At 40.1% G+C, this 12559-nt stretch overlaps 1 long non-coding RNA gene across 12 annotated transcripts in view; it reads left to right on the top strand.

The window, feature by feature from the left end:
- Positions 1–9058, top strand: part of LOC127490509 (uncharacterized) — a 604070-nt gene extending 595012 nt beyond the window's left edge. For all 12 annotated transcript variants that reach the window (XR_011381435.1, XR_011381454.1, XR_011381455.1 and 9 more), the window contains one exon: positions 6079–9058. This is a non-coding gene — a long non-coding RNA (uncharacterized lncRNA). The remainder of the gene's footprint in view (positions 1–6078) is intronic.
- The last annotated feature ends 3501 nt before the right edge of the window (positions 9059–12559 follow it).

Raw genomic sequence — 12559 nt, 5'->3', positions numbered from 1 at the left:
GGTTCCCTTAGATGTTCCCCATAGATGTTCCTGGTGCATGCCGTCTCTCTCCTCCTTTATAGTCCTCTTCCGCCAATCCTAACTCGGCTGCCCACACGCCGAGTACGCTGCTCTCCAATCAGGAGCAAGTCCTACAGTTAATTGGTTGAACTGGAGGCAGCTGTGCGGAAGCTGTTTACTTCTCTCCCAGCGCCATATTGTGGGAGAGCAGATGCATAGAATAAGTCTTAATTCCAGTAACAGTCTAGTCCGGTCTGCTCCCCACACCAGTGTTATGACTACCCACGTGACTATGACCATGAGAAGTTACAAATACCTCCTGGTATTCTTTCTTCCTTGAGCCTGCATCTGCTCTCAAATATTTCTCAGTAAGAAGTTCCAGAAAGGCAAAACAATTGATCAAGATTAAGCGCAATTTGAAAAGGTTTCCATTGTTGTTTTAAATATGATCAACATTTGAAGTTAGTTCTCTAGTTTTTATAAGTGTTTATTTTAGTGGTTTCTTCCTGCTTTGGGTATGATCCACTGGGCCCTTCATGAACTACATCCAAGGGCTTTAGTTGTTTTTCTGTGCTTTTGCTCATTTTAATGTTTCCCTTGAAAATCTTTTAGAATTTTTTAAATAAAACCAGATTTGGTGGCACCTACCAGTTCAATCAGGATAGATGGGCTTAAATTCCATGGTGTGAAATTTTGCTAATTTATCAAATGATTATCACATAAATTACATCAGCTTACTCTTTGAACAGAATGCAAAAGACAGTGTTCCTGACTTCAAACACCCTGGGGAGCTATTTATTCTGTCTTCAGGAGAACTGTTTGGGCTGTCAAGTCTTTCACATTTTTTTTTTTTTTTTTTTGGATAAGCAACAGTCTCAGATACAAATTCTGTGTGAAGCATTCTTCTGAAGCAATCCAGCCAGTTGGCAGTGTCTGTGATCAACACCAACTGCTCCAAAGCTTTGGAGAAAGGCATGAGCGTGTGTGTGCTGTGCATGATACAGGAATGCCACTGAAATCCCTCTTAATCCATTAACTCATAAAACAGAGTCAATGTTTGTTCAGCGCTTGGCAATACATTTTCTCCAATTTCAAAACTCATTTGGAATCCCACCCACATTTGAACGTATTTTTCCCCTCCTAAAATTCTTCAAAGTAGTCTGCAGAATAGGAACACCAAACAGATTATGTAATAAGAATTGAAATTCCTATCGACACCTGACAACTTAGCACATTGAAAATAGTGTGGTCTTTGATGTCAGAAAGACCTTCCTGTCTCTTTTATGTGAGCCTTGGCCAGACAAGTGACATCTCCAAGCCTTGTTTCTTCATCTCTTGAGTAGGGATAATGATATCTACCTGCCAGGACCATTATAAGGATTAAAGGGATAACACATATTAAAGTCTTGGCATACCCGAAGTATCTCGTAACAATTAGCTGTTATCATTCTGCTTCGTATCAGTAGTAATATTGTTAAAAGAGCTAACGTAAACTTGTGTTTATCACTCATGGATTCACGCAATGAGTGTTTACTGCAGTGTCTGCTCTGTACACAGGATCCTATGCTGGGTGTCATAAGGGTGTGGGTGGGAGTGGTTTAAATGCATGCATTGTATCTTCAATGGTCTTATTCCCTGGTTGGGAAACAAATATGTACATACATAATTAGAACAGAAAGTGCCAAAAAGAGACAGACTGAACTGCTAAAGGGCTTAGGAAGAAGGAAGAGTCTAATTTTATTACCAGTGGAGGTGAAGGAGGAAGTACAGTAAAGCTTCTTGGAGAAAAAGCGACTCTATTCTCCCTCCCCATTGGGTACTTTGGTCTTTCCACATCAGCCCACACCAAAACTACCCCATTCTCTCCTCTGACAATCTTCCTTTACCTGCTGTGTTTCCAATGGCTGTTAGCTGCCTCTGCTTCCAGTGAACTCTCATATGACCCAATAGAAGTGAAAGAAACAGGAAATTATTATGTTCTTCCTTCCCCTGAAAGTTCCCAGATATCAAAAACTGTTTTGGATGGCACTGTGGCTCAATAGGATAATCCTCCGCCTGCGGCGCCAACACCCAGGGTTCTAGTCCCGACTGGGGTGCTGTATTCTGTCCCAGTTGCTCCTCTTCCAGTCCAGCTCTCTGCTGTGGTCCGGGAGGGCAGTGGAGGATGGCCCAACTGCTTGGGCCCTGCACCCGCATGGAAGACCAGGAGGAAGCACCTGGCTCCTGGCTTTGGATCAGCGCAGTGTGCCGGCCTTAGCGGCCATTTGGGGGGTGAACCAGTGGAGGGAAGACCTTTCTCTCTGTCTCTCTCTCTCTCACTGTCCACTCTGCCTGTCAAAAAAAAAGTTTTAAAAAGCAACTTCTGGCTTCCTTTGTGAGGTATCAAGCAACTCCCAGAAGAGCTCAAAAGTTCCTGGAAAATCCTCATTATTTTTCAATTCCCTTTTTCCATGAATTTTTGTATGACTCTCATATACCTATTTCTTACCTGTCTATGGACGTATTTGTTTTGGTTTCACATTATGAGACCCTTAGGCAATGGGACTTGAGGTTTTCCACACAATGACTTGATATTTTCAACTTCATGGCAATCATTTTGCACTCCTTATGCACTTTGCATTTCATCATTTGTTTTGAAACGTATTCTGAAGTTGTTTTTACAATAAGACTAAACTTGAGATTAATGAGGATGTGTCTTTACAGAATCAAAGTGAGATTTGTCCTTCCCTGTTTTAGCCATTATGTGCAATGTAATCAAAGTCATTCTGCTATTTTTGCTTGAAAATTCCTGCCAATGCAAAACTCCTCTGCAAGAAATACTTCCTCTAAGTGCCACCATAGATATCGAAAAGATATTTAATAACTTTTACCCATCATTTCTTATTAAGATTCTAGGAGGAATAGAATCACGGTGTTATTTCCTTCATATAGTAAGCACACACATGTAATACACATTCACACACACATACCGTACCAGTGCACATTCACACACAGCACAATGTCATTTGTGTTATGGACACAAGTCAAGCATACAAGTTATCACTGCTATTATTTCATGTTGTTTTGGAAAAGCTAGTTATTAAGAAAATAAAGTAAGTGATACCAATACAGAAAAAAGCCAAATTTGTAATTTCATAAAAATCCAATAAACTATCTAAAACCTCTTAGATATAAAAAGATAAACCAATAAAGGAGCCAGTTAAAAAATTAATGTGCTAGAACTCAAAAAGTTCTTTTCTAATAAAGAGATTATTTAGGAAATACAATGGTAAACATTATAATACAAAATACAAGCTAAAATGTAAAACATATTTAGGATTGAACTGAAAAAGGAAAGATTAAGGCTATGCATAAAAAACCATTAAACTCCACCAAAGGTCATAAAAAGGAGAAAATAAATTAAGAATCACACTTTGTTCCTCACAGAATACTCACTCTTCACAGGCAAATCTATATGTCTAACAGAACCTCGACAATATCTTAATTAAATCAAATCACTCAAGGCTCATCCAAAAATAAATATTAGCATAATATAAATATTCTGAACTGGAGCAATAATTGGAAAGAGCACTGAACTGCCAGATATTTAAATGCAATAAATGCTAGTTGGCCAGTAAGCATTTTTAAAGATGCTGTACTACAATAGTAATCTAAGAAACACAAATGAAAATAAGAACAGTTCCTTTTCTGTTTTTTACAAATAGAAAAAAAGGATATCTACTGTTAGTGACTGAGAATCAAGTGTGCATATATTGCTAAGGTATAAATGAGTCTAATTCCTTTGAGAGAAATTTGACAAATATATTTCAAATATCTAAATGTTGCATGCCCCTAGGGTTATGTCCCCAAGTATGGAGCTAAGAATCAACTATTTTGTCCTGGAATTTTTCCTATATAAATAATTGGATGAATGACTCAAGATATAGGAACAAGGATATTCATTGCAGCTTTCATTATATGCAAAATAAATGCAAATTACTAAAAAGAAAGTAACAGACCAAAGCTTCACTAATGATGTGTTCACCCAATCATTTATATAATGTCTCCTGCTGCAAGTGTCATTCTTTAATACTAAAGGATGTAGATCTTACATACAGAGGAGGGGAGATAGAGAGGAGAGACAAGTAGACAGGAAAAGGGAATAGTAGTAGAGAGATCATAGCTTGGTAAGCTATATACCAAATGTTAATAATTTAATAACCAGGTGGAGTGATTATTAGTAGTACTCATTTATTTATTTTTTTCTTGGATTTGCTGTCTGAATACTTAAAAATAAGCACTTAACGAATTTTAGGTGTCTGGCTTTTGCCCTACCAATTATTCTTCAGCCTCCTTCCTGTGAGTTCTGAGCGAATGTCGTTGCTTCCTCAGCACAACAGACAGCTTCCTTCTGGCTCATACTAGTAGAGGTCCAGATTCCTGATCTTTCCTACTGACCATGAAGCCGCTGCAAGGTGTTAATTTCCCACCACAGAGATATGAATCCTCTTTAAGGATGCTGACTACTGGGTTGTATTCTAGACTTCCCAAAGCTGTCATGCCAGTGGGGTGTATTCCCTGGAATCTGTTGGTTGATCACTAACCTGTTTTTAATATTTTTAGATTTTTTTACTCACTTTTATTTGAAAGGCAGGGAGGGAGGGAGGGAGGGAGGGAGGGAGGAAGAGAGAGAGAGAGAGAGAGAGAGAGAGAGAGAGAGAGAGAGAGAGAGAAAGTGCTCCCAGCTAGTGATTTACTCCCCAAATACTCACAACAGCTGGGACTGGCCAGGAACTGGAATTCAATCTGAGAGTTTCCCATTGGGTAGAAGGGACCCAAGTACTTGAACCATCCATCACCTGCTTCCTGCCATGATGTGATCTGCATTTGAAGGAAGCTAATTTGAAGTGGAGCTGAGACTTAAACTCAGGCACTCTGAAACGAGATGATGGTGTCCCAAGCATTGTCTTAAATGCTATGTCAAATGCCCATGCCAAAAACTGTCCTACATGAAGAAACTTGGTGTGTGAGACCCAGTGGAAAGAAGTGGTCATCAAAGAAGGATGTGCTTTTCTCTGAAGAGAGGAGAGAACTTCCACCTTGCTTATGGCCTCAACATACATAAGAGTGTTGATTGTTAAATTAACAACAAGAATTACTGTGCACTAACTTCCCATGCGGGACCTCTGTCCTCAAAGAGTTGTGTTATAATTATGTCTAAATGCTCCCAAAAGATATATCATTCTTGATTGCTTCTTTAAAATTAATTAAGTTTCTAAAAAAAAAAGTGAAATTAACTTCAAGATACAAATAACATTGAACAGCCCTTGTCTTGACTGTTGAGGAACAGTTTTGTTTTGTTTTGTTTTGGTGCAAATTTCTGAACTCTACTTAGTATAGAGTTGGTCCTCTGTGTATAAAGTTAATCGAAAATGGATCTTAGAGGAGAATGGGACTGGGAATGGGAGAGGGAGAAGGAGAGGTGGGAGTGGAATGGGAGGGCAGGTATGGTCAGAAAAATTACTATATTCCTAAAGTTGTACTTATAAAATGCACAAGTTTGTATACCTTAAATAAAAGGTTTCTTTGGGGGAGAAAAAAATTAAATTAAAATAATAAATATATATAAAAATAAAAATTAAATTTAAAAAAGCAGGGAAAAAAAATGCCCATGCCGCTAAGCCGTTTCTATCCTTCATAAACACCAAGCAAGACTACATTTCCCAGACACCCTCATGGGATCCATGGTCATGTGATCCATGTGAAACCAGCAAATGAGAGACATCACCTCCAGGCTTGGCCCACTGAACCTCCTGTGTGTGACTCTGCTCTTCTACTCTTTAGCTTAGAAGTCCATTCGTGGGGAAATGCTGGAACCTGTGTGTCAAAGGCAACAGAGCCTGAATCTCTGAATGGTGTGTGAACAGAGCTGCCCTGCCAACCTAGCATGGCTTTGGGCTATTTCTGAGCACAGCTCTGTGCGTGAGTGTGTGTGTGTTTGTGTGCACAAAGACCAATAAACAAAACCTAAAGAAAACAACCAACATCAACACTTCCATGCTTGACCCATTATGTTTTCTTTCTTGTCTGATATTGCAGATAACTGATCTTGACTTCAAAACCACATCATTGTCCATGAAGAGTTGGTGCAGTGCCTTTCTCCCGATCTGGTTTACGTTTTGTGCCTTGGCTGGCACAGGTTATCCCTTGTGTGTCAGAGTCCTTTATGAAAAGAGCTGGTTTCAGCTGGTGCCGTAGAGCTCACGTAAGGAAGTCTGGCTCTAGGCATGGAACATTCTCAGCTACCTTCACTGAAGTATTCTCCCTTCCTCTTCTACTTTCTTACTAGGTACATATATGCTTAACTTTCTTTGCATTCCTTCTCTCTCTCTCGCTCTCTCTCCCTTTGTCTCTCTTTCTTTCTTTTTACCTCCATGGCATGTGAGCATTAGAGATAATTTATCCTGCACCTTCTGCCTGGTTGATTAGCTCTGTTAGGAAGCTTGCAGCTAAGCTGAGATGCCAGTTACACTCGCGGAAAGTCATCTTATTTCATAGAATGTTTCTAAATTACCAAGTTTAAATCAAATAAATCAGGAGCACCATGAGTGACTAAGCACGGTTAGTGGAGCATACTCCAGAGGGAACTCGGTCTGAATCTTACATCCTCTCTGCAAACTGTGCTGAAGTTTCTGTCTCGATTTCCTCAGTGACAAAATAGAGCAAAGCTAATTCCTGCATGTTGTGCACATTCTGAAATATAAATGAGGTGATCTTTTCAGTTGCTTAGAGTTAAATGATCACATCATTGACAGATACATGATAAGAGAAAGGATAGGAAAATGATGGAACAAATCCACTGGGTTAAAATTTTACAAGAGAGAGGGAAAGATATAAAGAGAGATACTTAGACACTCAAAGAGAAAAACACTAACCCTGTTCAAATTAAACTGCAATTGGTGACATTTTAATATTACATATGACCCACAGTTATAAAATACAGCTTCATAAGACAAAATATCAAAATTCTTAATAAAACATAAATAAATAACAGTAAGAATCATAAAAAAATACAGCTTCAAACCTAGAATGATATTCATATCAATTGGATCTTCCCCAAATTTACATTGCTCTCCACTGCAGTATTTTATGTGAATGTGGATATTTTCCACGGGTTATTATGCCCCATTGAGTTATTAGCACCTCCTAGAGTACTTCATGATGTCAGCTCCTTCGTATGCATTCCCATGGAAACAGAATATAGTATAACACAACTGAGAAGGGGCCCACATGCCTTTCCTGTGTATATCTTCAGGAATAGAATTAACTAGGGGAATGAATATGTGGTGATTGTGGGGTTTCACAGTGAATCTCTCTGCATCTCTCAAAGACTTCTGTTTTTAATAAACTTTACTAGAAATGTAACATTACCAAAAAGTATAATCAAGTACATTGTATATGTATGAATCATAACAAAAGGGGATTAGATAATGTTTTTGTTTATATAAATGGGCTGTTTCACAGCTGATATTTATTTTTTAGTGGAAAAATTTGTTTGGGTGAAGCAAAGGAGTCTGGGTGAAAGGCTTTAGAAGGAGATGACTTACAGTCAAGTAAAGTTTGTGAATCTACATGCAGTTGACCACAGTGTTCTCTCGAACAACTTCAGGTTAACTTTACCCCTTGTGCGGGCTGAGTTGGTAAACTCCATGGGCTGAAAACTTGTCCGAATCCTCAGAAGGAACTGTCCTAATGATGATTCCTAACTTTCGGGTCTTGAACAATTAACTTGGCTCAGACTTCATTTTCTACCTTGTGAAACACAGCTATTGAAAGTCTAACACATTGGGCCGGCGCCGTGGCTCACTAGGCTAATCCTCCACCTGCAGCGCCGGTACTCCGGGTTCTAGTCCCAGTTGGGGTACCAGTTCTGTCCCAGTTGCTCCTCTTCCAGCCCAGTTCTCTGCTGTGGCTGGGGCGGGGTGGGGGAAGTGGAGGATGGCCCAAGTGCTTGTGCCCCTGCACTCACATGGGAGACCAGGAGGAAGCACATGGCTCCTGGATTCAGATCAGTGTGCACCAGCCAAAGCGGCCATTTTGGGGGGTGAGCCAACGGAAAAGGAAGACCTTTCTCTCTGTCTCTCTCTCTCACTGTCTAACTCTGCCTATCAAAAAGAAAAAAAGTCTAACACGTTGAACATGTGTGCTATGATCATTTTGAACACTCTCCTAATGCAAGGTGTCCGGCGTGTAACAAATCTTCCCAGGCAGATGAATCAATTAATTCACAGGCTTTTATTGGGGTTCCGCTCCCGAGCGAGGTTCCCCGGTCCCAACAGAGTGGGGAAAGTCACGTGTCAGAGATTGGGAGGGCTCCTTTTATAGATTCAGGGCATGGGGGTTAAAGGTTGAGGCGGGTCTGATCCTCACTGGTTGACCTTTAGGCATCCGCGGGGACCTTGACAAGGACTTTTCTTCCCCGGAAGTACAGGTAGGGACTCTCCATTCCTGGAAGTGTAGGCCTTCCCTCCTTGCAGATCCCAAAGCTACCACCTAAGTCATGAAATGATCTGTAATCATCATGCGAAGACTGAGAAATAAGAGGGGTAAGAAAAATCAAGGTACACTTTGAACATATATGTAATTACACCAGCAAAAAATTGTATTACAAAAAAGGGAAATTTAAAGAATTAACCCTATGTTAATACTTTTATTAAGATTTATTTTATTTATTTGAAAGACAGAGTGGGCCAGCGCCGCGGCTCACTAGGCTAATCCTCCGCCTAGCGGCGCCGGCACACCGGGTTCTAGTCCCGGTCGGGGCACCGGATTCTGTCCCGGTTGCCCCTCTTCCAGGCCAGCTCTCTGCTGTGGCCAGGGAGTGCAGTGGAGGATGGCCCAGGTGCTTGGGCCCTGCACCCCATGGGAGACCAGGATAAGCGCCTGGCTCCTGGCTCCTGCCATCGGATCAGCGCGGTGCGCCGGCCGCAGTGCGCCGGCCGCAGCGCGCCAGCCGCGGCGGCCATTGGAGGGTGAACCAATGGCAAAGGAAGACCTTTCTCTCTGTCTCTCTCTCACTGTCCACTCTGCCTGTCAAAAAAAAAAAAAAAAAAAAAAAAAAAAGACAGAGTTACAGAGAGAGGCAGAAACAGAGAGAAAGGTCTTCCATCCTCTGGTTCACTCCACAGATGGCCGCAATGACCGGAGCTGCACCAATCCGAAGCCAGGAGCCAGGAGCCGGGAGCTTTTTTCGGGTCTCCCACGTGGGTGCAGGGGCCCAAAGATTTGGGCCATCTTCCACTGCTTTCCCAGGCCATAGCAGAGAGCTGGATTGGAAGAGGAGCAGTCTGGACTAGAACTGGTGTCCAAAGGGGATGCTGGTGCTTCAGGCCAGGACTTTAATCCGCTACGCCACAGCACTGGCTCCTACGTTAATACATTTTTAAAAAGATTAATTGTTTTATTTTACAAGTCAGCATTACAGAGAGAGACAGAGAAGAAGAGATCTTCCATCTACTCTTTTACTCCCTAGATGGCTGCAATGGCCAGGACTGGGCCAGGCTGAAGTCAGAAGCCATAGGCTTCTTCCAGGTCTCCCACATGGGTGGCAGGGTCCCAGCCACTTGGGACATCTTCTGTTGCTTTTCCCAGGCCATTAGCAGAGAGCTGGATCAAAAGTGGAGCAGCTGGGACAGAAACCAGTGTCCATATGGGATGTTGGCATCATAGGTGGCAGCTTTATCCACTATGCCACAACAGTAACCCTATTAATGTATTATTTAAGAAGGGAAATATCCTTACATGTTCATGATAACATTATGGTTCTGGTTTTTGACAAATCTGCAGATTTGTTGATGACTGTTAAAATTGGTCTTCTTTGTCATTTATATTCCACAGACAGCATAGCTAGACTTGTCCATCTATTTTCCCTCATAATTGATCAAAAATTTGGGATTTATTAATTTTAATATCAAAAATTATTTCACAAGAACTAACAGATACACTACAATAAAGGTGTAAATAAAGATTCATTCAGCAGATTTATAAAAGCTCCATTGCATAAATAAACTCAAATTGCTATACTGGCCATGTCTTTATTTGAAGGATCAATTCCAATATCTGACATTTAAAAAGTTACTAAAATACCTTTACAAGGAAGCTTATCAAAAATATCTATGACATTTTATGAAATCTTTAAAAATCATAAGAAATAGCTTTATGATAACTAACAATATCTGACCAATTGCTGTTGAACAAATGTCCAGTTCTTTGTGAAAATAATTGCATCAGCCAAATATTCTCTTATCCTTTTGATTTCTTCTAGAAATGTGAGATCAGCATCTTTTATTGTTTCTCCTGACATCTTTCTTTGAAATTTCAGTCTATGGCCATACCACCCTTAAAGCGCCCGATCTCATCTGATCTCGTAAATTTCAATCTTTTTCCTATGCAAAAGGTCCATTCGAAATCCTTACTTTTTTTTTAAAGATTTATTTATTTTTATTGATAGGCAGAGTTATATAGAGGTCTTCATTTACTGGTTCACTCCCCAAAGGGCCACAATAGCCAGAGCTGGGCCTATCCGAAGCCAGGAACCAGCAGCTTCTTTCAGGTCTCCCATGTGGGTTCAGGGGTCCAAGCACTTGGGCCATCTTCCACTGCTTTCCCAGGCCATTAGCAAAGAACTAGATGGGAAGTGGAGCAACCAGAACTCAAAGCAGCACCCATACTGGATGCCTGGGCTGCCACAGCACTGGCCCAAAATCCTTAATCTTATTGTTGGATAGCTAATGGGCTTCTCCACAGTTTCTGTGTGCTGAACTTCACAGTTTCATTTTCAAGTGTGATGTTTTACTGTGCATGATCAGACTGGTTCTATTTGTAAGCAGTGTTTTGGTGTCCAATTAGCAATATCCAAAACTTCAAACCAGAAAAATTCAAATCCAGAGTACTGCATTTATGAACTAAAATTTATGCTTATTTTCCAAGAACATAATATTCTCTACCTTAATTTTGTTTCACTGTTTTAATTTTTAAGTATAAATTAATCCTTTGGGGCTGATGTTGTGGCATAGCAGGTAAAGCTGCTGATCCTTAGTGGTGTTGAGCACTTTTTTACATTAACCATTGGAAAAATGTCTGCTCAGCCCTGTTGCTAATTTTTAAATTGGGTTATTTTTTCATTTACTACTTAGTTACAGGAATTTCTCTTATATTTTTGATACCAACTGCTTACTGGGTAAGTGCTTTACAATTATTTTGTCTCATTCTGTCAATTGCCTTTTAATGTTGTCGATTGTGTCTTTTGTTATGCAGGATCTTTTTACTTTGATGTAGTCTCACTTGTTTATTTTTGCTTTTCTTGCCTAAGCTTTTGTTGTTACATATAAAAAATCATTTCCAAGACCAATATCATGTAACTTTCCCCCTATGTTTCTTCTATAATTTTTATGGTTTCAAATCTAAGGCTAAGTCTTTAAGCCATTTGGGTTGATTTTTGTGTACGGTATCAGATAAGGATCTGATTTAATTTTTGTATGTGTGGATATCCAGCTTTCCCAATGCTGTTTATTGATGTAACTATCATTTCTCCATGGACTATTCCCAGTACCCTTTATCAAAGATTGTCTAGCCATATATGCATGGATTAATTTCTGGATTATTTATTTTGTTCCATTGGTCTGTGTGTGTTTTTATGCCAGACTTTACTGTTTTGATAACTGTAATATAATTCGAAATCAGGAAACATGATGCCTCCAGCTTTGCTCTTCTTGCTCAAGATCGTTGTATCCATTTGAAGTCTTTTGTAGTTAAAATTCAATTTAAGGATTTTTTTTCTATTTCTGAAAAAAAAAAGTCATTGGAATTCTGATAGGGATTGTCTTGAATCTGTAGATCACTTGAAGCAGTTGGACACTTTAACAATATTGATTCTTCAGACCCATGAAAATGATAAGTAACAAATTCTATCTGTTCCTTTATACAATGAGAGAAGACCTTCTTCAGACCTTAGTCACGTTCAACTTTAGAATGAGAAGTTGAGGGGTGGATGAACTTCCAGGCTCCTTCATGTTCAGGTACTAGTTCACCTGTACCCAGTGTTTATCAATGCTAGCAGCCTCTGCTTTTCTGTGCCTTTGTCACCATTAAGATAAGATGCTCTTAAGGCCCTACTACATGCTTCTGTCAACAGAGGCATCCAGGCGAGTGCTTCAGCCATTTAGAAACTAATTGAGAACCTCCCTGATCCATGATGTCTCAGTTAGTGAAACAAAAATATGGCTTACCTCTGACTTATTTCAGTCCATTCACTATCAAAATAGCAAAACCACAGCAGTTCTCCCCTGAGGTGCTCTGGCCATATTATATTCAATCCAGCCATACAAACCTCCTTGACGAATGGACAGGACAAATATTCCCATAGAGCTGAGCCCATTTTATCGGGATAGAAATTGTGTTGGATATCATTGTCTTAGATTTTTAAAGGACACACCAAGACAGCCATTTACCTAGCTAAAAGACACTTTAAGGTGCTTCAAATATGTGCCTCCCTTAGAAGATACGAGTGATTCTTAGCATT

The sequence above is a fragment of the Oryctolagus cuniculus genome, chromosome 1 (genome assembly GCF_964237555.1).
Source record: "Oryctolagus cuniculus chromosome 1, mOryCun1.1, whole genome shotgun sequence".
Taxonomy (NCBI): Eukaryota; Metazoa; Chordata; class Mammalia; order Lagomorpha; family Leporidae; genus Oryctolagus; species Oryctolagus cuniculus.
This window is presented reverse-complemented; position numbering and strand designations above follow the sequence as displayed.